The 23,499-nt window shown below is 43.4% G+C and overlaps 1 protein-coding gene across 30 annotated transcripts in view; it reads left to right on the plus strand.

Moving 5' to 3' along the window:
• Positions 1 to 23,499, plus strand: part of ADGRL3 (adhesion G protein-coupled receptor L3) — an 810,612-nt gene that overhangs the window by 125,217 nt on the left and 661,896 nt on the right. For all 30 annotated transcript variants that reach the window (XM_048848457.2, XM_048848466.2, XM_048848467.2 and 27 more), the window contains exon 2: positions 17,186 to 17,252. The gene's annotated coding sequence lies outside the window, so the exon portion shown is untranslated. The remainder of the gene's footprint in view (positions 1 to 17,185; positions 17,253 to 23,499) is intronic.

Here is a 23,499-nt window from a genome sequence, read left to right on the forward strand (position 1 = left end):
TCATGACTGGGGGTACTACTGCAATACAAACGATAAATAGTTGTGTTCTGTCACCAGCTGGTGTCCCATTTGGAGTACCTCTTGGAAGCACTTGTAGTTCCCTCATCTTTGCGGTAGCCCAGCCATAATGTTGCATCTGTAGAACCCTTGCATTTCACCTGCCTTAAGGGTCATGAGCTTATTTCACCTACCTGAAGGAGGACCACTTTTCTTTCCGTCGTTGAAGACGCTGACTCTGGCTCCTTGCTACAATTGTACAGCTTTTAGAACTTGGCACAGAGAGTTTGTCAGGCAGCAGTGTCTTTGATTTTTACTCCTAAACACTTCAACGGTTTGTTTATATATATTTCATTAGCAGTGTACCTCGGTTTTGCATATTCAGAGTGCAGTGCTAGTGTGTGACTTAGACTCATCCCTAGATAGCAAGACATCTCAATGGCCAACCAACTACCGTTTGGGCATTTCTTGACTCCTTTCATGATGTTTGCACGTTCTTCCCTAGTCTGTCTTCTGCCTCCTCATTTCAAGTTTCAGCATCACCGTCATTTTGCTTTTTTTCATTATTTTTCCTTTCTACTCCTTTTCCTCTTCTAAAACCCTTGAAGTAAATGGGAGTCTTTCCATTCATTTAGGTAGGCTGTGAATCAAACCGTACATTCTGTCAAGCCTTAATGTCTGTACCTAATGGGACAATCCCATAACTAAAAGCAAAAGACTGTTTGTTTGTTTATTTATATCTAGAGATGAATGTTTCTCTACTATTGGGTGTAACCCATAGTTCCGGAAAGATGTTGGGTGAGAGTTGCTTAACCAATGTTTGAAAAACTTTGAAAATGCTCATACTTAAAACAATGAAAATTATTTTTAAAATCAAACTTGGCTTGATATTTTTTTCCTACAGAAATCTAAAAAATAAGCCCAGGCTGAATAACATCACTGCAACTACTGAGATATGCTTATGCGAAATTTCTAATAGGAACATATCTGTAAAGTGAACTTTTTTTGGAGCATGCTGAGTTCAACCATGGCTGATTCAGTTTGCCTAACTTTCTCAAAACAGCAATAAAACTAAGAACCCTACATTTAGGAGATGGCCAGGTATGGAAAATATCAGCTGCAAATGAATTGGATTTCCTGAAATTTAGAAGCTGCAGGAAATGTGGGCTTATAATGGGTACAGAAATTCAGCCTTATCTAGAGTATGCACTACACCACATGTTATACTAGACTATGGGGCAGAATCTCTGCTTCACTCCTGTTCTGGTGTCTAGTTGGCTTTGTGCAAAATATTTTTCATCACCAGAGGTGAAGATATATGTAGCTATTTGTGATGATAGAATCTGTCAATATCAAATCTAAAACTGAAACCAATCTAGTTTTTGGGAGAGGAAGGCTCGTCCAGTGGTTAGGGCACTAGTCTAGGGTTTGGAAGATCCCGGTTTGATTCCTTGCTTTGCTATGTATTTCCTGCATGACCTTAGACAAGTCACTTAGCCTCTCTCTGCCTCAGTTCCCCATCTGTTAAAGGGAAATAATAGCACTGCCCTACTTTATAGGGATGTTGTGAGGATAAATAAATTAAAGATTATAAAGCTCTCTGAGATCTACTGATAACAAGTACTATGTAGATTCCAATCATTCCATCCAGAGTGTTTATAGAATGTAAATATGTGTGTAATTTAGTATATATATTTAGAAGTGGATGGAAAGGAGCTAAATTATTACCTGAAGCAAATGTGTAAGAACATGTAGTTTTACTTGCTTATGCTTGTTTTCTTACAGATATGCCAGGCTACTAATGATAATACATATCTAAATGAATATTAGATTAAAGGATTTGTAACAAATGCAGATCTAATTGGTTAATCCAGTTATGTTTATGCATCTAATGTGACCAGAATTTGGTTGTAAAAAAAATACATTTAGATCCCCGACTAGCAAAGCACATTCTTAACTTTAAGCATGTCACTAGTATAACTGCAGCCAGTGAGACTACTCACGTGCTTAAAGTTAGATGTGTGCCTAAGAGATGTACTTGAGGGGACTTAATGCTGTGTTTTAAGCCCTGGTTCAGGATGACACTTAAGCATAGGCTTAGGTCCCACTGAATTCAGTAGGATTTAAGCACATGCTTAAAGTTAAACACGTGTTTAAGTGGTTTCCTGAATTCCCTTAAGTGGTAAATGCATCTGTAAATTAAATGACAAATGAGTGTTCGCCACTGGCTTGAGGTGATAACCCATCCTATCTGAAATGCAAAGAGAAAAGGAAAGCTGGATTTTTGTTATTTGGTCAGGTGTGTCTAATGAAAACTGCAGCTCCCAACCGCAGAACTCTTCTGTCACGGATATTTAAGCAAGTTATTATAACACTTATTCTTGTCCTTTCCCTGAAAAAGTATGGTAAAGATTTGCAAGATGCTTTGTTTATGCTGACTAACTGCAAGCAAAACTTTATCATTTATTTATTTATTTATTTTTAAATTTAGGATGAAACCAAGCAAAGAAATTTAAAAGGCAAACACTTAGGCTGTTTAGAAGCAGTGACCTTGTCAAATACACAGAGAAAATGTGTGTTAGCTCGAATGGTTTATGATCCACTTCTGTGTACCAATACAGGTGGTAATTAGAGTATAGTTGATTTCTCTGGAATGAGAAATGGAATTGATTTGCTTCTTGGTGGCTTTTTATCTGAGGTTTTTTGCCTTTTTTCCCCTCCAGAAAAAGCAGCAGCTTTACTCTAAAAGCCCCAGGGAATATTCAGTGTGTTTAGCTTTTTGTTCAGTGCATTATTAGCACACTGATAACTTGTCTATTTTGTTATTGGCTTACACCAATCACAGTAGACCCGTCCATATGGGATTCCACACTACAGTGGGATGATACAGGTCAAGGCCAAAACTTTGATCCTTAGATGTCCAAATCCATATTAAGGCATACAATAATACTTGTTATTTATTATGTTCTGATATATTTGTACTATCATAGCGTCTAGGAGACCCCATCAACGACTAGGGCCCCATTGTGCCAGGTGCTGTACAAACACAAATAGCCCAATTTCCAGGCGTCTTGAGCACCTGTAGCTGCCACTGGCTTTAATGAGAGTTGTGGGCCTTCAGCAGCTATAAAAATCAGGCAACTTTTATGTAGATGCCTCACTGTAGATTTAGGTGCCTAATGCTGAGGCACCCACATTCAAAAAGGTTGGCCAAGCTCTTTTAAGAGTGCTTGCTCCCTTGTGGTTAAGATACATATGACACTTCAGTGTAGAGCTACCAGCAGTATGGGCAGGTGCTGCAGTAATTTTCCCGTAAATCAGACAGTTTGCACCTTGAGGTGTAACATCTCATGAAGCACAAGGGCTTCACACTGTACCAGTGTTATATGGGTAGCTGGGAAGCATGCAGCCCCCGTTCTGAAATGAGATAAAAAGAGCTGTGTGTTTTGGGACCTGTAAGTTAGAAATTTAGATCTTCCGAGTTCTCACTAGTTTCGAGCTGTGTGTATTGAGTTTTGTTTTTAGTCTTTGCTGTCACTTTTTGGGGTGAGGGCGGGGATGAAGAAAATCTTTTTGTTGAAAAGACATATCAAAAAGCTACAGCTGTTTGAAAGTTACTTGGACATATGGCGTATTAGAAATAGTTCCAGCTGAGATGGATTAGCAGGCTGAATTCAAGTGAGGAGGTTAAATATGCAAACTGAATGCAATTTAGCTTATGGTACTGCTGTTCATCATATAGCGGTAGAAATAAAGAAATAACACATACAATAATTTAAGAGTAACTGGAAAAAAAAGGTGAAAACAATAAAAGGCTTCTAATGACATCACATCACACAAGTGATCAAACCCAGGATGATTTAAGTGACTTTCATGACACCTGTACCCAGAGATGTCTTTATGTGTATATCATGTATTTCAGTGTTCTTTTATAATTCACAGGTCAGAATAAAATGATTGCTCACTGCTCCTGTATATTAGTGTGATGTACATTCCCACTATGGGAAGTATTTCCAATAGTTTCCTCTGGTTGAATTTTTACAACTAAAGTGACTTTTAAATGGCTTTAAAATTAGTTTTACACAGCTTTAAAAGCTTGTGGGTTTGCCTGCTCCCACGAAAACCCCAGGGGAGCAGATGATGGTTAGGTGGACACTGTTCAATTTCCTTTACCAAGTTTCCTCTGAATTCTTTAAGCAGAGGTTCCCCAGCATGGAAGAAGCAGGAGTTCTAGTCCCCAAGGCTCTCAGTTCCCCCAAGAGCTTCAGGGATTTCAGGGGATCCGTGAAGGCACAGGACCTCTGCACAGAATCTTTGTGTCTCCACACTGGCTTTGGAACCCTGAGTCCCATTACAGATACCATTAAAACAGTTAATGTTGATAATTGCTTTGTTATCAGGAGGTTTCAGAGTTCCCATTTTGTTCAGATGAATGGGGAAATGGGCTCTTCAGGTTATCTGAAAATTGAGGAATATACAGCATTTTTGTGGGTTGTGATTGTCAAGGTATCTTCGCAAAAAATAGAAAATGGTTGTGTTTTCATAAAAAGCTTGAATTCCACATAATACTTTGAAATTATTGAAAATTCTCAGACCCTTAATCCATGCTATAGGGCAGAATTTCTGATGCATGTGCTTTCAGTAATCCTACTTTTCCACTTGTCACGGTGACCCTCCATCATCTCAGGAGTGCATGATTTCTTAAATACATTGCAAAGTCTGGGGCATCCCCTGTTTTTTTTTTTTTTTTTAAAAGGGGTGGGTCATGGCACACATGAAAATACGGGCCTGCTGGTAGATCCAGGCCGGGCCACGTTGTTTTGAGATGTAACAACTGTTTTCTTTTGTTAGCTGATAATCAGATTTGGGCACCTCTCTTTAGTGCGTGTGATTGAATCAGTCTATTACAAGGGGAAAATCTGTCCTTCAGTTGGATATTTATGTATCCCCGACTCAGCACTTGCTGAGTTTGCTAATGACACAAACATGGCTGCTCACATGAAGGAAGAATTGTGACTGCTAGAGCATGAGGAATAAAAGGTCAAGATAATTTTACATTTCAGTCACATTTGATGCTAATTTTTAATGATAAACTACATTTTCAGAAGTCTGCTCAGGTGGCATAAATTTCAGTTAAACATATTGGTGTCACGTTAGTAATAAAAAAATATGACAGACCTATCCTGAGGTGAATACTGTGTAGAGAATCAGAGCTAAACATAAATTAGGAGATGAGTTTTCATATAGTGCAACCTTGTCACCAGTGTGGAATCCTTGACTAAGTGTAGTTAACCACTTTCTGACTTTCTCCGCTGTAGCCACTGTAATGCAATGGCCCATGGTGGCACTCTTCTAAGTGAACATCAGCACTTGTATCCCTGATCAAATGCCCGTGGAAGTCAATGGAAAGACAGCTACTGACATCAATGGGCTTTGGGTCAGACTCTTAAACAGGGCTGTAATAGAGTCGTGGGGCAACACGGGAGGTACGTTTTGCCCCCATGCTGCTGATACGTTAGCCCTGAAGATGGGCGGCATTATGAACAAACCAGCTTTTCTTCCTTCTTGTGATTTCACTTTAACTGGATTGTTGAGGAGCACTGGCAGCTTCAGAGACTTGTTTATTTCAAAGTTGTTTTGAGACATGATCCCTGCATGAGCCCCTTGACTTTGCATGTCGGTAACTTTTCCTTACCCCAGCTAGGAAATATGAACTAGAACAGGTGACCCTCTTAGGTTGCATATTTCTCAGTGCACCGCAACGCCTGTCCAGTTTCCTGTTATAGGATCAGTGAGCTTGATGCCTGTGAAAGGTGCTGGGGTGACAGCACTGAGGAGTGGATTCTTTGGTCAATAAAACTGGGTAGCAGCCCTCTGAACATTCCCAGGCATCACTTCCACTGTGCCTTAGTTGTTCAGTCTTTGGCCTGGGTGCTCACTCTTCCAAGAAGAATGTTAGTTAATATAAGTTGTGTGGGTGCTTTTTTGTGATTTGAAATCCTGTGTAACTAAGGTGGGATTTTCAAAGGGGTCAGTGGGAATTAGGCACTTAAGCCCATCACCTCAAGGGTATTTTGGCATTGTATTCCTAATGAAATCAATGGCAGTGAGGTGCCTAAATACTCTTAGAAACCTGGTCCTGAAACCCTGTTGCAACTCATTATTTGCAATTGACGTTAGTGATCTCAGTCACCCATGTGACTGAACAGCTGTCCAAGTACAATTTCTGGTCACTGCTAACCAAGGTTAAATTGGAACCATCAATTAAACTGGGCAGGGCTCTTTCTTTACCAAACCCTTGAGACACCTCGTTTTCACAGTTCGTCTTTTGCTAATACGCAGTTGGGCTCAAAGATGATGTAAAAGCTTGAGATCTAAATCATAAAGATGCCCAGTGTGTGTGAAAGAGCAAACAGAGAAATAAATAGATAAACATGACTTCTTACTGAAGGACAAGTACAGGACAGTGTTTGTAGTAATTATCTGTGTTGAGGACAGTAGCATTTAAAAAAACACTAGGCAGGCATGAGGAAACAGAGGTGGTATTTTTCGTTTAGGGTCCAGGTGCTTGTTTGGTGTTGTGTGGTAGGTTTACTGTTTTTTGTAGGAATTGTGAGGGTTCTAGATTTTTAGCCTGCTACTTTATTTTATGGCACATTTAAATGTCTATAATATAAATAGCTCTGCCATCAACAGGCATAAATGTCAGGCTATTGACACGTTATAAAGGCACAAATGGAATGTACTCTGGCATGCTGGTTCTGGTGTTGAGACTTAATAGTCCATCTGTATCATTTATCCCAGTGGGAAATAACACAGGATGTTGCCTTGTAATTTTTTACTACTGTATAATAAAATGTAACCATACTAAATGGTGTCTAAGCAAATAACGGCAGATTCTGGCTTGTATCCAGTTTGTCTTCATCACTTAACTTAGTTCAAGTTTTTCCTTTAAGCAGCTATGTATTCTAAAGGTTCTGACTGGATATGGTTTGCATTTGGATTTCTTTTTAATGCGGTAGATAGCGGAGGAGGAGACCGATACCAAGCCAGATCGATCCCTTATCCACCGTAGGTAGAGTCCCTGGAGTGAGACAGGTGATAGATTCGTCCCTCCATGTTTTCATTTACAGACTAAATCCACGGTCTCTGCCCTGCATTTCTGTCGTAATGCCTACTCTAGAACTTTAATGCCTGTGCCACATGTCCCGACAGTGGCACTTCGATAGCCTTGTTACGAGAAATAGGTTAAGGGCTTTCTTCGGCAGCGAGAAGAAATTGCATATGTCCCCCAGCTCGTGTGGACTAGACAACACCATGCAAATGAATATAGAGACTGGGCTTTGGTGAAGTCTTGGTTACATTTCACTCCTCGAGTGTTACTGTTCCAGTGACGCCACGATGAAGTGAGCTGTAGCTCACGAAAGCTTATGCTCAAATATATTGGTTAGTCTCTAAGGTGCCACAAGTCCTCCTCTTCTTTTTGCGAATACAGACTAACACGGCTGTTACTCTGAAACCTGCCACTAGGAATATGGACTGTTTTCCACCTTCCAGACTTCGCTACTTACATTTTACATCATCAGTCTAAAGTGCCAGTTTCCTTTCCCCCTCGATGCTTGTGCTGCCTCGAATGGGTTTGGGGCAAAGTTAGACTAGTTGGGTCACTGGCCAGGAGGCAGTGCTGCCAGGCCCAGTGCAACCACTAGGCGAACTAGGCGGTCGCCTAGGGTGCCAAGTGGTTGGGGGCGGCCAAAAGCGCACTCTGGGGAGGCAGTGGAGCGGAGGTGAGCTGGGGCAGGGGGGCGCGGGGAGGGCCGCCTGCAGCAAGTAATGGGGGGAGGGGCGACGCACAGGGGAACCGCTCCCCGCCCCGGCTCACTTCTGCTCCACCTCCTCCCCTGAGCACCACCCTGCTCTGCTTCTCTCCCTCCCAGGCTTGCGTGCCAAACAGCTGATTGGCGCCGCAAGCCTGGGAGACGGGAGAAGCGGTGGTGTGCTTGGGGAGGAGGCAGAGCAGAGGGGAGCTGCCGCACGTGGCTCCCCGGGCCGAGGGAGGGGGCAGCAGGGAGCGAAACATCCTTGCACCGGCCCTGAGTGCTGCACGCAGAAGCCATACCCAATCTGCCTATGTACCTCTGTAAACCTTGCCCTTTTCCCCTGTCCCGCACTAATCCATAGACAACAGCCTCTCCTGAACCATAGTCTGCTCTCTGTTTCCCACTGAGAGAATGCCTCACCTTCCAAACAGGATTTTGCTGCACCTAGGAGTCAACCTGCCCTGCCCTGCCCCTGGCCCGTTGGTAGAGACATACCCTACTCTTCTTCCTCTCTACCCCACTGTGAGAGAGACAGCCCACCTTTGCTTTGCTTGTTAGCTTCGCCCTCCTGTCCCGCCTGCCTCTCTTCTGCAGCTGGTTGGCTTTGTAGGGTTGATGTTTTTCAGGGGAATCGTTGCTCCGGGGGTGTGTGTTGCTGATGATATTCCTGGTGTTTCTTGGTTTGTGTTTCTCGGGTGGAAGACAGTAAGGCGGCAGTTCACTGATCAGGTCGTGTTGCCTCATTGCTGGCCAAATGCGGTCAGGCTTCCTTGTATCTCCCAGAGTCACTGGAAAAGCCTCCCTTTGAGATGCAGTCACATGCTCTCCAGCCTATGGATTTTGGTACATTCCTTCCTTTGCTGCACTTCAAATTGGAGGCAGCCGCTAGGGAAACAGGTTTTGCAGAAAATTACTAGATGTAACGCAATATTGACTTGAAGGAGCAGCCCAAGGGCACTCTGCCTAATGTAAAGACAGTGACCCCTTTAAAGTCAGTGCCCAAAGCAGCACTCTCTGGGATGGTGGGTGCCTCTGTGCTGTTCCCTGCTATCCACTGTGGTTTTAAGATACCAAATGAGCCCCTAGTGTCAGATGTTAGATAATGTTCAGCATCCATTTTGGCACTTGAGCAAATCTGGCCCTTGTTTAGGTGTCTAGATGGATGCTGAGCACTTTCGAACATCTGGCCCTTAATTTTGCAAGTGTAGAAAAATACAAAAACATTGTTCTGTGTGTATTAGAGTACTGCACATTTGTATAAAGAGACAATTAACACTGAAATAAGAGAGGCTTTTGAGTCATCAAGTAGATGCAACAGACTGTATCATTTTCTTGATTTTCATTTTAATTAGGATTAATCATTTTTATCTCCTAAATACTTCACCAGGAATTTACACGAAGCAGAAGAGTTTGGAGAGTGTTGTGCCAACATAATACCCAGTGCTTGAAGAAGAGCTGTTAAAAGATATTGCTGGGAAATCGCTGTTAACTTAGCTGTAAATATTGCATAGTTCCAAACTGTGGGTCAAATTCTGCTCTCCTACATGTATGAACAATCCCTATGAGCTGCAGTAGGGCTCAGTCTAGGGTGAAATCCTGGCCCCATTGATGTTAGTATGCACTGCATATATTTTTCAGAGGGCAGAATTTCACTTTGGAATCTAAGCTGCTTACAGGGATGGTGTGCCTTTTCCTCTGGTTGGCTTTCTGTGCTTTATAATATACAACAAAGAGTCTTGCCATGGGAAGAAAAAACTGCTGTGTGCGCCGGAGGTGAAAATTCTGCCCTGTAATTTGATCTTTTTAAAAATGTGTAATTTTCTTAAACTGTAGAAATTGTAAATATTTCCTGCTAACTCTAGCAGAACAAAATTTGATCTGCAGTGGACCCAAAGGGATGTGTCATGGATAGGTTCTAAGCTTGCAGTACGTTCACATAGTGAGTTTGAAAATCATTAGGCATTAGAGCAAGGAGGAGAGAGACACAGAGAGAGAGAGACAGAGAGAGAGACAGAAAGCAAAAATTGCTGAAGAGGAAATTGTTCGGGAAACATACCAAGTTATCCTTCGGTTGGGGAATGAGCTGCTCTGTTCTTTACCGCAGAAGTGTTAAAATGAGAGCCAGCAGCCCCTCTGCTTCGAATCATTAATCTGTTATGTCTGTGCTGTATTTAGATTGCTAGACTGAATCCTCATTTGGCCACTATGGGCCTGTCTGTTCCAGGTGAAGTTAATGCGAGTTTACCATTCATTTAATTGAGAGCAGGATTGGTGTTACTGTAATGCACCATGTTACAGAGGATAATGTACAGCGCTGTGATACGCAGCCATAGTGGTAGGCTCTAACATTTTTTAAATGGTAAACCAAAGTAATCCATAATATGAGTTGCAGCCAGTTGCCTCTAATTCTTGCCAAAGATTAATTTAGCATTGCTATTAATATTTTATGTGCTAACATTGTTCGTGAAGGCTAAAAGCTTTATTCATTTTGCACACTTTTACCTTTATCCATCCTTTTTTCGTGAAACGTGAAATTCTTTCTCCTTTTCAGATTAATTGTATAGAAGGAAGTTTAATAAAATTCCAGCTACACTGTGTTTGAAAGACTTTGCTAGTAATCTGCAGAAAATATATCACATTTATTTTGACATTAGTATGATAGATTTTCAGGAGAAAGATAGTTAGAAATGTAACCTTTTGTAATATCACTGGTTACATATTAATATTTTAAGTATCTAAACACATACATATGAGGGACTTGAGTTTCTGACTTGCAAATGTTACTGTAGATTTACAGTACATAATCCTATTAAAATTTAAGAGCTTTAGGTAAAATGGCCGATTTACCTTGATATTTGTGCATATCTAGCTGGACCATTTCTTTAAAGTTGTAAACATGAGGCTGAGAAGAATGTATGAGCAATCAGCCTCTCTGTGGAAAGTGGCAATTGAAGAAGAAAGAGCTAAGGAGATCGATGTGTCTCTAATATACCCAGCAAGTGTGAAACCGTTCCTTTGGAAGATAAAAGAAAAGGGCAGGGGTAGCAGCGTCCGTGTGGTGAGAGGAGTCGTTTTTTCTTTACAGGAGTGTTGCAGAAATTCATGCATAGTAAGTGTGAGAAGTAGACTTACTGACGCCATCACAGCATCCTGTTTTAGCGCTTGACCCACCTTGTATTGGCAGGGCTGAATTGAGGACATCTGTGGCCCTACACCCACCCTATGTGGGGACCCGTGCTTGTCCCACCTAAATGGGAGCTGAGCTCTGGTGTAAGTTGAGCTTCACATGCATGGCAGCTGAGCACTCTTGAAAATTTTACCCTTGGTGTAACTGTATTAACCATGTTTCATTCATGTTGCTGCATATGAGAGCTAGGTACAGTATGAATTGTTTGATCTTCACTTTGCATTTGATCAGTCACGTTGATTAGTAGTTGACCAGCCTTATTACTGGAGATGCAGCATGACCTAGTGGCTAGGAAGCTGCACTGGGAGATGGGAGAGCTGGATTTTATTCCTGAGTCTGCTGTAGACCTGCTGTGTGAGCTTTAGCAAGTGCAACCCCCCTCTCCATGCATTTATTTCCCCTCCCACCTTTTGCACATCTTATCTATTTAGGGATGGGAGGGATAGTTCAGTGGTTTGAGCATTGGCCTGCTAAACCCAGGGTTGTGAGTTCAATCCTTGAGGGGGCCATTTAGGGATCTGGGCAAAAAATTGGGGATTGGTCCTGCTTTGAGCAGGGGGTTGGACTAGATGACCTCCTTCCAACCCTGAGATTCTATCTAGATTGTAAGCTCCTTGAGGTTTTTTGTTGGTTGGTTGGTTGGGTTTTTTGTTTGTTTGTTTTTTGAGACCGAAAAAGCTCTGATCTCTGTTGAACCTTCTAGGGGCTACTGTAATGCTGCTAATAATTGTTAACTTTAATAGCGGTCATCAAAATAGTTCCATAGTGGAGGATGGTAATATTTGTGGTTTGAAAAGCATGTTTGTTAATGTAATTCTAGCAGGCTGAAGTTCATATCGTGATCCACAGGACTGGTACAGCAAGGGAAGTGACAATGGAAACTTCCCTACACTATCCCATGATTGGTTTTCGCCATGACCTGGATCTAGGAGTTCTTGAGATTGAGTGGCTGTTCGTTTCTTTCAGCTGAGACTTAGTGATAACGGTGGTGGTTTTTGTGTTGTGGGCAGCAATCTACCATATGTAGGACCAACGCTGAATATTTGTAACGTCTCGCCAGTTAAAACTAAACTGAACACACCAGATAAACTGAACCAAATCACCTTCCTTAGAAGTTTTTAAGGTCAGGCTTGACAAAGCCCTGGCTGGGATGATTTAATTGGGGATGGGTCCTGCTTTTGAGCAGGGGGTTGGACTAGATGACCTCCTGAGGTCCCTTCCAACCCTGATATTCTATGATTCTATGAAATGCATTTTGTAGAACATTAGCGTCGTGCGCCTCATTCACTGAGTTCACTTATTAATTTACAAAACTCACAACAACCTCAATTTTGAAGTGTGATTTTTTTCTCGGGCATCTAATTTGAGGCACATTAAAGGCTTTCATTATTAGAGATTGGGTGCTTGGCACCTTTAAGGTGTCTGAAGTTGGGCACCCAAAATTGAGACTCACTTTTGGAAGTTTAGGCCAGTGGGTCTCCCAGCATTTGTGTGAATGTTCAGCAGTCTTCTGTTTTGCAGCATTGGTGGAGTAAAACAACCTATGCTGACATCATCTATATCTTGTTAAATTGGTAGAGTAGATGACATTTATCATTGCTTCTTCTAATCATACCGTCTGGGGTGGTGTGAAAGTTAGGAAGCCACAATAGTTTTAGATTAATTATCTTCATCTTGGCACAAGTAGAGGTTGAGTGGTGCCCTTGCTCCATTTACACAAATGCATTAGCAGAGAATATGGAGACATGAACCTTTAGAGAACCAACAAGACCATTAGCAGGAGTTGACTGCGTTGATGCAGCTGTGCTATCCATTTAGCATTAATCTTTGCAGTTGTGCCTGAGTGTAGATTATTTAGATTGTTCCCGCACTGTGCAATGTGGGATGGAGTGAGAGAGACAGGAGTGAGAGAGACAAGATTCCCCACTTAATATGGCTCTTCATCAAAGAGTCCTGGGTGATGCCGCTTGTCAAAGTTCCAAGATGCACTTGGAATCTGTTGTCAGGCTGCAAACAACTGAGTTAGAAACAACAAATGGTTTCTGAGAACACATTGGTCAAGTGATGAGATGGGGGACTAAGACTTAGGGAGTGGCTAGCTTGAGTAGGATGGGGTGAGAGGGAACTTCCGGTCTGTGTGGGGAATTAAACGTAACTCCTCTTAATGTTAACGAGAGTCAGCGTTAAAACTACACCTGCTGTATTTAAACTGTATCCTGGGGAGAACAGGATGGGATATAACATACTTTCCATGAGTTTGGATTCAGAGTCATCTGATGCCCTAGCAGTTCCTCTGCCAAATACTTTGCAAAGTATGTCCAGCACACATCCATTTCGTTGGTTCCTTCTGTGATTAAAATAACAAAAGGAATCCCCAAACTACATATGAAATCAGCATGTGAATACTGTGCAAAGGCCAGCTCAAGGTTATGGATCTGGAATTTGTGGGGAAGAATATTCTGAAGCCAACACTCTCGTGTTATAAAAGAAGATGCGTGGGGGTGAGGGGAAACATGCACTGAATGGGAAACTGACACAACAGACACAACATAAAACCCTGTACATTGTGCTACCTGTACAATTTTATATACAGGGAAGTGTGAAATCAGGGGTGTTGTAAATGAAATTAAGAGCCTGTTGTTTGAATTTTATTTGAAAAATTGTTGCCAGGTAATTGGGAGGCAAACTAATATTGACTTCTTGAGACTATTATGGCAAACCAATGTTTCTGCCATATAGTGCTGCAGTCAGATAAAAGTTATTCTCCAGTGTTTTTTTGAAGCATAGTGTAGTGTCTACTATAATATATAACTGCCATAGTCCAACTAAATCACACTTTTTCTAGAAAAGATGTTCCTCTTGAGGTGTTGCATAGTCTATTTTGCACTTGTAAAACCATATTTCCTTCTCAAAATCATCCACTTTGAATCAAATTCCAAGACCAGAAGCAGTTAGCATCTGGTTCTTTCATGTGCAGGGTAAAATGACAGCTAACTTTACCTTGAGCCCAAGTACACAATTCTTTCTTGTTGGCTAAAACTCTCTTGTTGGCTTTTTGCTGAATGAATGTAGGATCAGACCCCTTATAAAAGTTCACAAGAATTATTCCTGTTCATGTGTACTTGTACGCTATGGACAAACTTTAAAAAAAGGCAGCCTGAAGGTTAGTGCCATGGGGCAGCGCCCTGGATGGGGTGTTAGGGCTCAGCCCGTGACTGTCATACGAAGGCCCCATCTGGGGGTAACTGACTTTCCCAGGTGGTTGATTAGTAAATGAGCATCTGGACCTAATAAAGGCTCCCCAAGCTCAGTTAGTGGGGAACTCCTAGGCAGGATGATCCTGTGGAGAGGAGCTCCCAGGAGACGTCTTAGCCAGAGGTCTGAGCTGGGAGCCTAGAGGGTGAGCTCTCTGGGGAACCCATCAGAATGGGGAGTGTGTAAGATGAGAGCCTCCTAAATGGCGGGCAGCAGTTGGCAGATATCCAAGCAGGGCCAGATTTCCAATTAGGCACAGTAGGCCTTACCTCTCTAAAACGGTGTGCAACATGAAAGACAGCTGTAGGCAAGGGTGGGGAGTACTGAAGATGCTGTACCTAGGTGTGTGTAAATCTAGCCCTGTATCCAAGAGTGTCTGGTTTCAGCGATGGGTCCCCCAGTCACTGACAAGGACTGGCAAGCCTGGCAAGGATCACCCGCTGTCCCTGGAGTAGAGTCACAGAGGAAGGACCTCCCTAGACCCCTGAGAAGGATCCTACTATGGCAGAGGCAAGAGGTCTACCAGCAGGGGCAGAGAGCACTACCGAGACACCCCCGGGGAAGAGTGTGGTTAGAGGCGAGCACTGGACTCAGATGGGAGACAGATGGGCTAAGATCGACCTGCTGCGATGTTAGGGCGAAGGCTTGGTTCATGTTCTGCATTGGCTTTTCTGTTACGAAATGGGACCGACTGTAAAGGAGTGTTCTTTAGCATCTAGCAATCTGTCTGGACTTGGTGAAACCCTGGGTGAGGAAAAAGTCAAGTAAGGGCTCACCTGCAACACCACATCCGCCTACAAGGGGGCGTGCCCAGTCAGCCATGAACCATGACATATAGGCTGGGGAGGGGTAGCTCAGTGGTTTGAGCATTGGCCTGCTAAACCCAGGGTTGTGAGTTCAATCCTTGAGGGGGCGATTTATGGATCTGGGGCAAAAATTGGGGATTGGTCCTGCTTTGAGCAGGGGGTGGGACTAGATGACCTCCTGAGGTCCCTTCCCACCCTGATAGTCTGTGAGGCTAAGTCCACACTTAGGTTCCTAGATAAATTTGCCTGATTTTCAAAAGTGCTGAGCATCTTCAGCTATGACTGACTGCTCTTTAGCCTTTCTGTACATCTAACCAAGTAAGCCAGAGTCCTAGGCTAATTGCAAGACCCACCTTTCACAGGGCCAAAGGAGCAGAAGCATATGAAGAGTTGGATTGAAATCCTGGCTTTGCTAAAGTCAAGGACACAACTCCCATTGGCTTCAGTCGGGCCAGGATTTCACCAGTGCCACCTTATATAGCTCCATTAACTGACCAAGATTCAACATTGTTGCTATCATTTTATTCAGTGGGGTCCTCATTTGTGGACGGATATCCCTATTCAGAATAAGGCTCATTGGGCATCATTTCAAAGGCAAAGAGCCTCTAGTTCCTGGATATGTCTCACTCCAGTGGTGAAATCTGGACCCAGGGAAGTCAGTGGGGCCAGAATTCCACTTTTGGTTGATAGTTCTGAACCCATGGTCCTTGGACCCAGTGGTGGATTAGCTACAGGGCCTGTGCCCCTGGCCAACTCGGGCCTCCTGGAGTCCCGGATGGGCTGGGGAAGCCCTCGCATCCTGACCCAACTTCCAGACAGCAGCAGCGAGGGGAACCCCCGCGCCCCCGATCCTGTTCCCTGGTGGTCGGGCAGGGGAAATCCCCCGCACACCCAACCCTGCTCCCCACCAGTGGGTGGGGGAAGCCCCCCATTCCTCCAGACCCTGACCCTTACAGAAGCCGGCTGGCCACAGGGGAAGCCCCCAGCACTCCCACCGTGTCCCTGGCAGAAGCTGGTGGGCAGCAGGGAAAGCCCCAGCACCGAGACTCCTGCTGCGGCCCTGGGAACGGAGGCGCTCTTGCTATCTGCCGCAGCCTCAGTGCTGGGGAGCTGTCACTCCCGCTGCGGCCAGGGGATGTGGCGGAGGGACAGAGCACTCTCTGGTCTTGGGGCTGCAGTGCGGGGGAGAGGGGGGCCTTGGGTGCGACTGGGGCGGGGCTAAGGGGAAGGGGCAGAAAAGGGTGGAGCCATGGGCGGGGTCACATGCAGAGGGGCAGAACCACAGGTGGAAGGGGTGGGGACGGGCTCCCCACTTGCTCTGGCTCAGGGCCCCAGGAAACCTTAATCCACGTCTGCTTGGACCATCTCCGGTTTGCAGATCCGACAGTCTGTAGAATGAAATTTCTTGATAAGCACCTAGCAGAGAACTTGGAGTCTGGTAGAGGAGATGACTCAGAAGAAATCTCTTTCCAATGAAATAGTTCATATTATGAAAGATTTAGAGAACTGCTGCTTTTTAGTCCTTGGCAATGACTTCAACTTCATTAACACTGGATTCCATCTTACTGGGACTTAACGGTTTTAATTTGTTTTTGTCATTTTAATATGTGACTCATAAATTAAATAAGTCATTGTCCCCTCCCCTGTACATTATCGAAATGTAACAGATGTGTAAATAAATTAGGAAAGAAAACTGAGGCATAAGAACTTGTTCCTGCACCTCTTGAATGGAACAGCTGATATAAAATGGAAGCAGGCTTGCACCTTAGAACGATATAAATACAAAAATATTTCTGATATGTAAGGTGAGTATGTAGCCCTTTCTTTGCCAGTGTTCTTTTCTTTCTAATCAGCACTGAGAGCTGTCAGTATTTTCCTTAATCTGGGGGAGGTATGCACCATTGTTGCTTTCCTGTAAAAAGACGCGCTGTGTAAATAGTCACATTATAAATGCACATAGTCCTTAATAAACCAGATCTCTATATCCTGGGAACCCTGCGCTCGTTGGTGTATGTTGTGAACATGTGTCAGAAAAGCATTTTCTTCGCTGTGTAATAAAGTCCTCAGAGGCAAGAGTAAATGAGCCTAATTTTTTTCTTCTCTTTTTTTTCTTCTTCCAGAAATGCTGATTTCAGTAATTTGCAAAAAATAGCGTATGGATTTTTAGCAACTGAAGAACAAGATAAGGTAATTATTAGTTCATAGAGTCTCACCTTGTTTGTTAGCTGTTGCAAAGCCTCGGAAGCAGTGGTATAGATAACTGTTCAATGTATCAGACTGTGCAAATCTCTAGCAGCACTGTCATTGCTTATGGTATTAGATAATTTCATTTCACAGGCACAGTCATATTTCTTTATAGTGCTCCTTTCCATAAGAGCAATATGGGAATAAAAGTAACAAAGCAAGATGTGGATGAAATAAAAAGCTGCAGACTATCTCACTGTGGAATGATGCAGCATGCATATGGGTTAAAGAAGTGAAAGAGAAAAACTGCTCATATGCGCCAATGAAAAGGGCTGCACAATCATCTACTTGTGCTTTGTTCACCTGGTATAGCTATTCCGTATACTTGTATAGCTTTGGGCAAGTGTGGAGGTCCCTGGTTCAATCTCCAGCATCAAACAAAATGGTGGTCATCCCGCTTGCATGAGCCGTACTGCTCAGGGCAGCTCCTGAATGAAGGGATTGCAAAGAGTAGAAGGGGAACCCATGTACGTCACTATAGCCTTAATCTCTAGTTTCTTTGCCAAGCTGCTCTGCAAGATTGGGAGGGTTTCCTCACCTGATTGGCTTCCTCACCTTACCTGTGCGAGCTCTGCGGAGGTCAAGTCACCCATGGCTGGCTTCCATTGGATGGGGAAGGCATTCCTCCCTCTTGTGATTCCAAGGCCTGGAACCAGGAGTGCAGACTTCCCTCTGTGCCAGGATGTAGGGGAGGGAATGGGTCCCAAAGTTTGGAAGTATGTGTTATATACCAGGGTACATAGAACATTCTTACAGCATGTGTGTATGAAGGGGATGATGCATTAGTACAGTCTGGTAATTCGATTGGATTTGTACAGTGCTGGGCCCAGTCTTTCACTTAGATTGTTAAACTCATTTGTCAAATTATAGTTTCAAAGTGGGGAGAAATCAGAGATGCCACAGAGTTTAAAGTGAAAGGAAATACATAGATTGTACATGTGGGATGTTTTTAATATAAATAAACAAACTTTAAGAACTAACCCGCCAGAAAATGTAACCAAAATGCAAAGAACCTAAGGAGAGGAAATGTACATGAAGATCAGGAAAGAGCCTGCAGAAACATTTAAGGGATTCTTACGGGATACTATTTCATTGCTCTTTTTTGAAAAATGCAGTGGAGTGATGACTTAAATTCTCTACATCTGCGTTGCTGCATCCTTGATAAATTAGCACAATGCACTTCAATAGTGATGAATAAACAAAGACAGCTCAAATAAATAGACTACAATATTACAAGGATATCTTTTGTTATGTAGGCATGTGCATGCTTTAGAAATGTATATATTTCTTGTCTAGAATTAGATCTAGCTCCTCATTCATCAGGAAAGGCTGGTAGAGGGCAGTGTGCTGTGAGAGAAGTGGAGCCTTTGATCACAGCAGAGCCCTGAATAGTGGGGCTTCCTTGATAAGGGCACCCATAAAGAAGCCAGCTAGTAAACAGATCTGAAAACAGGAGAGTTTGAGAGGGAGTTTGTAAGGGGAGTTTGGGGAAGGGGGTGTGTGGTGGTGTGGTTTTGTTTTGTGTGTGGATTGGTTTTTCTCTTGCCAGGAGTTTAGGTGGGAAAACTATGACAGATACAGAGGCAGCAGTGGTTGTGACCCAAGGAATGGAAGAGACAATGAAGATAACCGGATGTGGAAGCTGTGGGATGTACATTATCCTGGAGCAGGGATCCGAAAATAGCTTTGTTTGTTTGTATGAAGTGCTGACTGATGGAGCTTATGGAAGAGAATATCCGAAATCTGGAGATGCAGGTGGAAACTATGGACTGGAGAACTGTCAGGGGAATGTGGCCAATGGAAGCATGTGTCTGGAAGAACCAGGCAGAGGTCAAGACCGGCTAGTGAAGGAGAAATAGAGCTCAGTTACCGGTTTTTGAGTTGGATAATGAAGGCGTGCAGCAGGTAGTCACAGAGGTGGGAGGGCAAGGAAGAAGAGAAGAGTGGACAGTCTTACAAGAAGAGGGGATGAAGCAATGGAGATAGCCAAAGTTTGGAGCCCCTGGAGGATAGAGGATAACTCTTAGAAGATTGCAAGGAAGAACAAAAAGAGAAGAGGACTTGGAGCCAGAAAGAACAGGAGGAGGAAGGCCAGAGAATCACACAAACACCAGGAAGTGGCAAGTCTACATCACTGGGGACTCCCTACTAAGAAGAACGGAAAGGCCGATCACCAGAGCTGATCTGGATAACAGAAGGGTGTGCTGTCTGCTGGGAGCTAAGATACAGGACGTGGACCTGAGTCTGAAGCAGATCCTAATGATAGCAGGAAGGAATCCAATTATTGCTCTTCACATAGGAACACATGGTACTGCTAGATTCCTGCTGGAAGGCATCAGGGGAGACTGTGCTAGGCTGGGGAAGATGCTTAAGGACTTGGAGCTCCAGGTGATCTTCAGTGGAAATTTACCTGTCCCCAGAGGAGGAGAATGAAGGTGAGACAAAATGATGACGATCAACAGACGGCTAAGGCAGTGGTGCTATCAGGAGGGCTTTGGGATGTTTGACCGCTGGGAGGCATTCACGGTCAGAGGACTGTTCTGGTAGACTTCTGGGATGGAGGTTGGCATAACTGATTAAAAGAAATTTAAACTAGGAGTTCAGGGGAGACAGATAGGAGATCAAGAAAGAGAGGGTGCATCAATGGAGAAAGGAAAAGCAGAGGGTATGAGAACGGACATTAAGAAGAAAGGTAGTGCCAGTACCGATAATGCTAACAGGTAGGACAACCTTGGTTCACGTGATCATGAGCTAGTTCAGTCTAAACTAAATGGAAGGATAAACAAAAATAAGTCTGCAACCAGCGTCTTTGATTTGAAAAGGGCAAACAAAAAATCAGGGAATTAGGGAGTGGATTGAACTGAAGAACTCAAGGATCTGAATGTGGAGGAGGTTTGAAATTACTTTGTCAGAGTTCCTGAAGCCTGCATCCCAAGCAAAGGGGGGGACAGGAGAGGAATTCATCGGGGAGGGTTGCAGACCAGCCTGGATGAGCAAGCATCTGTGACATACCAGGGCACAATCCAGACTACTGAGTAGCTGTGTCACGCCTGCCCTGTAGCTTGGGGATCCCTTTACAATGCCTTGCTGCTCACAAACAGCCTCCAGCATGCAAGTCACTTCCAGCTATGTCTGTGTGTGTGCTGCAGCCAGTCAGCCACACCTTGGCTCTCACCAGCCTTACAGACTGCCACAGGGTGACCCCAGCAAACTCCCAGTCCCACATGTTCCCCCAGAAACATATGTCCTGTACTGCCCAGTCCTCTCCTGGATAGTGCAAATACACTGAGTGTGTTATTACTTTAATGGAACAACATGCACAGAACATGTTATCCCACATGGAGTTAGTTACCAGACACTTTAGCTTGAGCACACTGGATTAGAGAAAACAACTTTATTAGCTAGAGAGAGAGAGAGAGAGATTTTAAGTGAATACAAGTAATGAGGCATAAAAGTCAGAAATGGTTACAAGGAAAACAAAGAGAAAACACTTACTGCTGCCTAACTTAACAGACTACATTAGATTCAAACAAATTTTTCTTACCCCATGCTTTCAGCAGTCTTACTGACCAAATTCTTTAGATCAGGACCCCTCCTCCAGAGTCCAACGGCTGCTTCCCTTGTCTGTTCAGGTGGAGTGAATGTGATGGGGCAAGGAGAGAGAGGGGGTGGTGCCTTGGCGTGTTTCCCCCTGCTTTTTATAGTTTCAGTCCCCCTCTTGAAAAACATTTCCAGCTGGGAGCAAGGCAACAGAACGTCTGTGTGGAAGGAAACTCCATGCTGTTTCTTTGCTAAGATGTAGATTTTTGCCCTGCCCCCTTTTTCCTGCCAAAGAATGACCGCTTAGCAGGTAATGGTCCATCAGCCTTGTTTACACCTGGCTGAGGTGTCTTGAGCTTTATATTCAAGGAACTGGTTTCACCAGTCCCCAGACTTACTTGGAAAACATACTTTTAGTCATGATCTCAGTTTGTTTATAACTTCACATATTATGGTGCTATGTGCACTTTGCCATGATGTTATTGATCCAACATATTAGGATTTTTCAAATGGTACCTTATAAGGCATACTTTGTGAAAAGATTATTTTCATAGTATGTAGGGTGTGAAAACAGGGGCATATTCCATCGTAGCATCTCAAACAGGTTGTTAAGAGAAAGCAGGAATGGAAAATGGGATGGATCAGCAAGGAAGATATCTCTTGGAGGTCAGAAAGTGTAGGGGAGAAGTGAGAACTGCCAAAACCCAAGCAGAGTTGGACCTTTCAAAGGAATTTAAAACCAATAGTAAAAGTTTCTACAGCTATATGAATAAAGAGAACACAAGGAAAGAAGAAGTGGGACCGTTAAGCATTGAGGATGGGGTGGAGAGTAAAGATAATGTAGGCATGTCTCAACACCTAAATTAATACTTTGTCTCAGGTTTTAATATAGGCGATGAAGAAGGTAGAGGTAGTGGCAGGATGGCTAATGGAAATGAGGATATGGAAATTACCAAATCTGACCTGGAAGTCAAACTGAAGCATTTTAAGGGGACCAAATCGGGGGACCTGGATAATCTCCATCCAAGAATATTAAAGGAACCAGCATATGAAATTGCAAGCCCAATAGCAAGAATTTTTAAGAAAAGGCAAAAAAGTAATCCAGGGAGCTACAGGCCTGTTAGTTTGACCTCAGTTGTATAGAAGGTTATGGAACAAATTTTGAAAGAGAAAGTAGTTAGGGACATAGAGGTAAGTGGTAATTGGGATAAAATATAGCATGGTTTGTCGAAAGGTAGATCATACCAGACCAACTTCATCTTTTTTTGAGAAGAATAACTAATATTTGTAGACAATAGAAATGCAGTAGATCTAATCTACCTGGATTTCAATAAGGCATTTGATACATTTCCACATAGGGAATTATTAGCTAATTTAGAAGGTGAGGATTAATATGAGAATTGAAAGGTGGATAAGGAACTGGTTAAAGGGGAGACTACAACGGGTCACACTGAAAGGAGAACTGTCAGGCTGCAGGGAGGTTACTAGTGGAGTTCCTCAGGGATCAGTCTTGGGACCAGTCATCATTTTCAGTACTTACTTTGGCACAGTAAGTGGGAGTATGCTAATAAAATCTGTGGTGACACAAAGTTGGGAGGTGTTGACAATATGGAGGAGGACTGGAATGTCAATACAAGAAGATCTTGACGACCTTGAAAACTGGAGTAATAGAAATGGGATGAAATGTAACAGTGCAAGGTCATGCACTTAATGGCTAACAAGAATTTTTGCCAAAACCTGGGGATGTATCAGTTGGAAGTGACAGAGGAAGAGAAGAATCTGGGTGTATTGGTTGATCACAGGACGACTATGAGCCGCCGATGTGATATGGCCATGAAACAGGCTAATGCAATCCTTGGATACATCAGGCAAGCTATTTATAATTGAGACAGGGAAGTGTTAGTACCATTATACAAGGAACTGGTGAGACCTCATCTAGAATATTGTGTGCAATTTTCATCTTCCGTGTTTAAGAAAGATTAATTCCAACTAGAACAGGTGCAGAGAAGAGCTACTAGGATGATCAGAGGAATGGAAAACCTCCCTTAAGAGAGAAGACTCAAAGAGCTTGGCTTGTTTAGCCTAACCAAATGAAGGCTGAGGGGAGATATGATCGTTCTCTATACATATACCAGAGGGATGAATACCAGGGAGGGAGATTAGTTATTTAAGCTAGGGACCAATGTGGACACAGGCACAAATGGATATAAACTGGCCATCAACAAGTTTAGGATTGAAATTATATGAAGGTTTGGAAGAGCCTTCCAAGGGAAGAAGTGGGGGCAAACAACCTAATTGGCTTCAACACTGAGCTTGATAAATTTATGGAGGGGGTGGTATGAAGAAACTGCCTACAATGGCATGTGACCCATCTGTGACTGCTTGTAGCAAATATCGAGGGACGTGATCGTTCCCCTCTATTCGACATTGGTGAGGCCTCATCTGGAGTACTGTGTCCAGTTTTGGGCCCCACACTGCAAGAAGGATGTGGATAAATTGGAGAGAGTCCAGCGAAGGGCAACAAAAATGATTAGGGGTCTGGAACACATGAGTTATGAGGAGAGGCTGAGGGAGCTGGGATTGTTTAGCCTGCAGAAGAGAAGAATGAGGGGGGGATTTGATAGCTGCTTTCAACTACCTGAAAGGGGGT

Source organism: Caretta caretta, chromosome 4, assembly GCF_965140235.1.
Source record: "Caretta caretta isolate rCarCar2 chromosome 4, rCarCar1.hap1, whole genome shotgun sequence".
Taxonomy (NCBI): Eukaryota; Metazoa; Chordata; order Testudines; family Cheloniidae; genus Caretta; species Caretta caretta.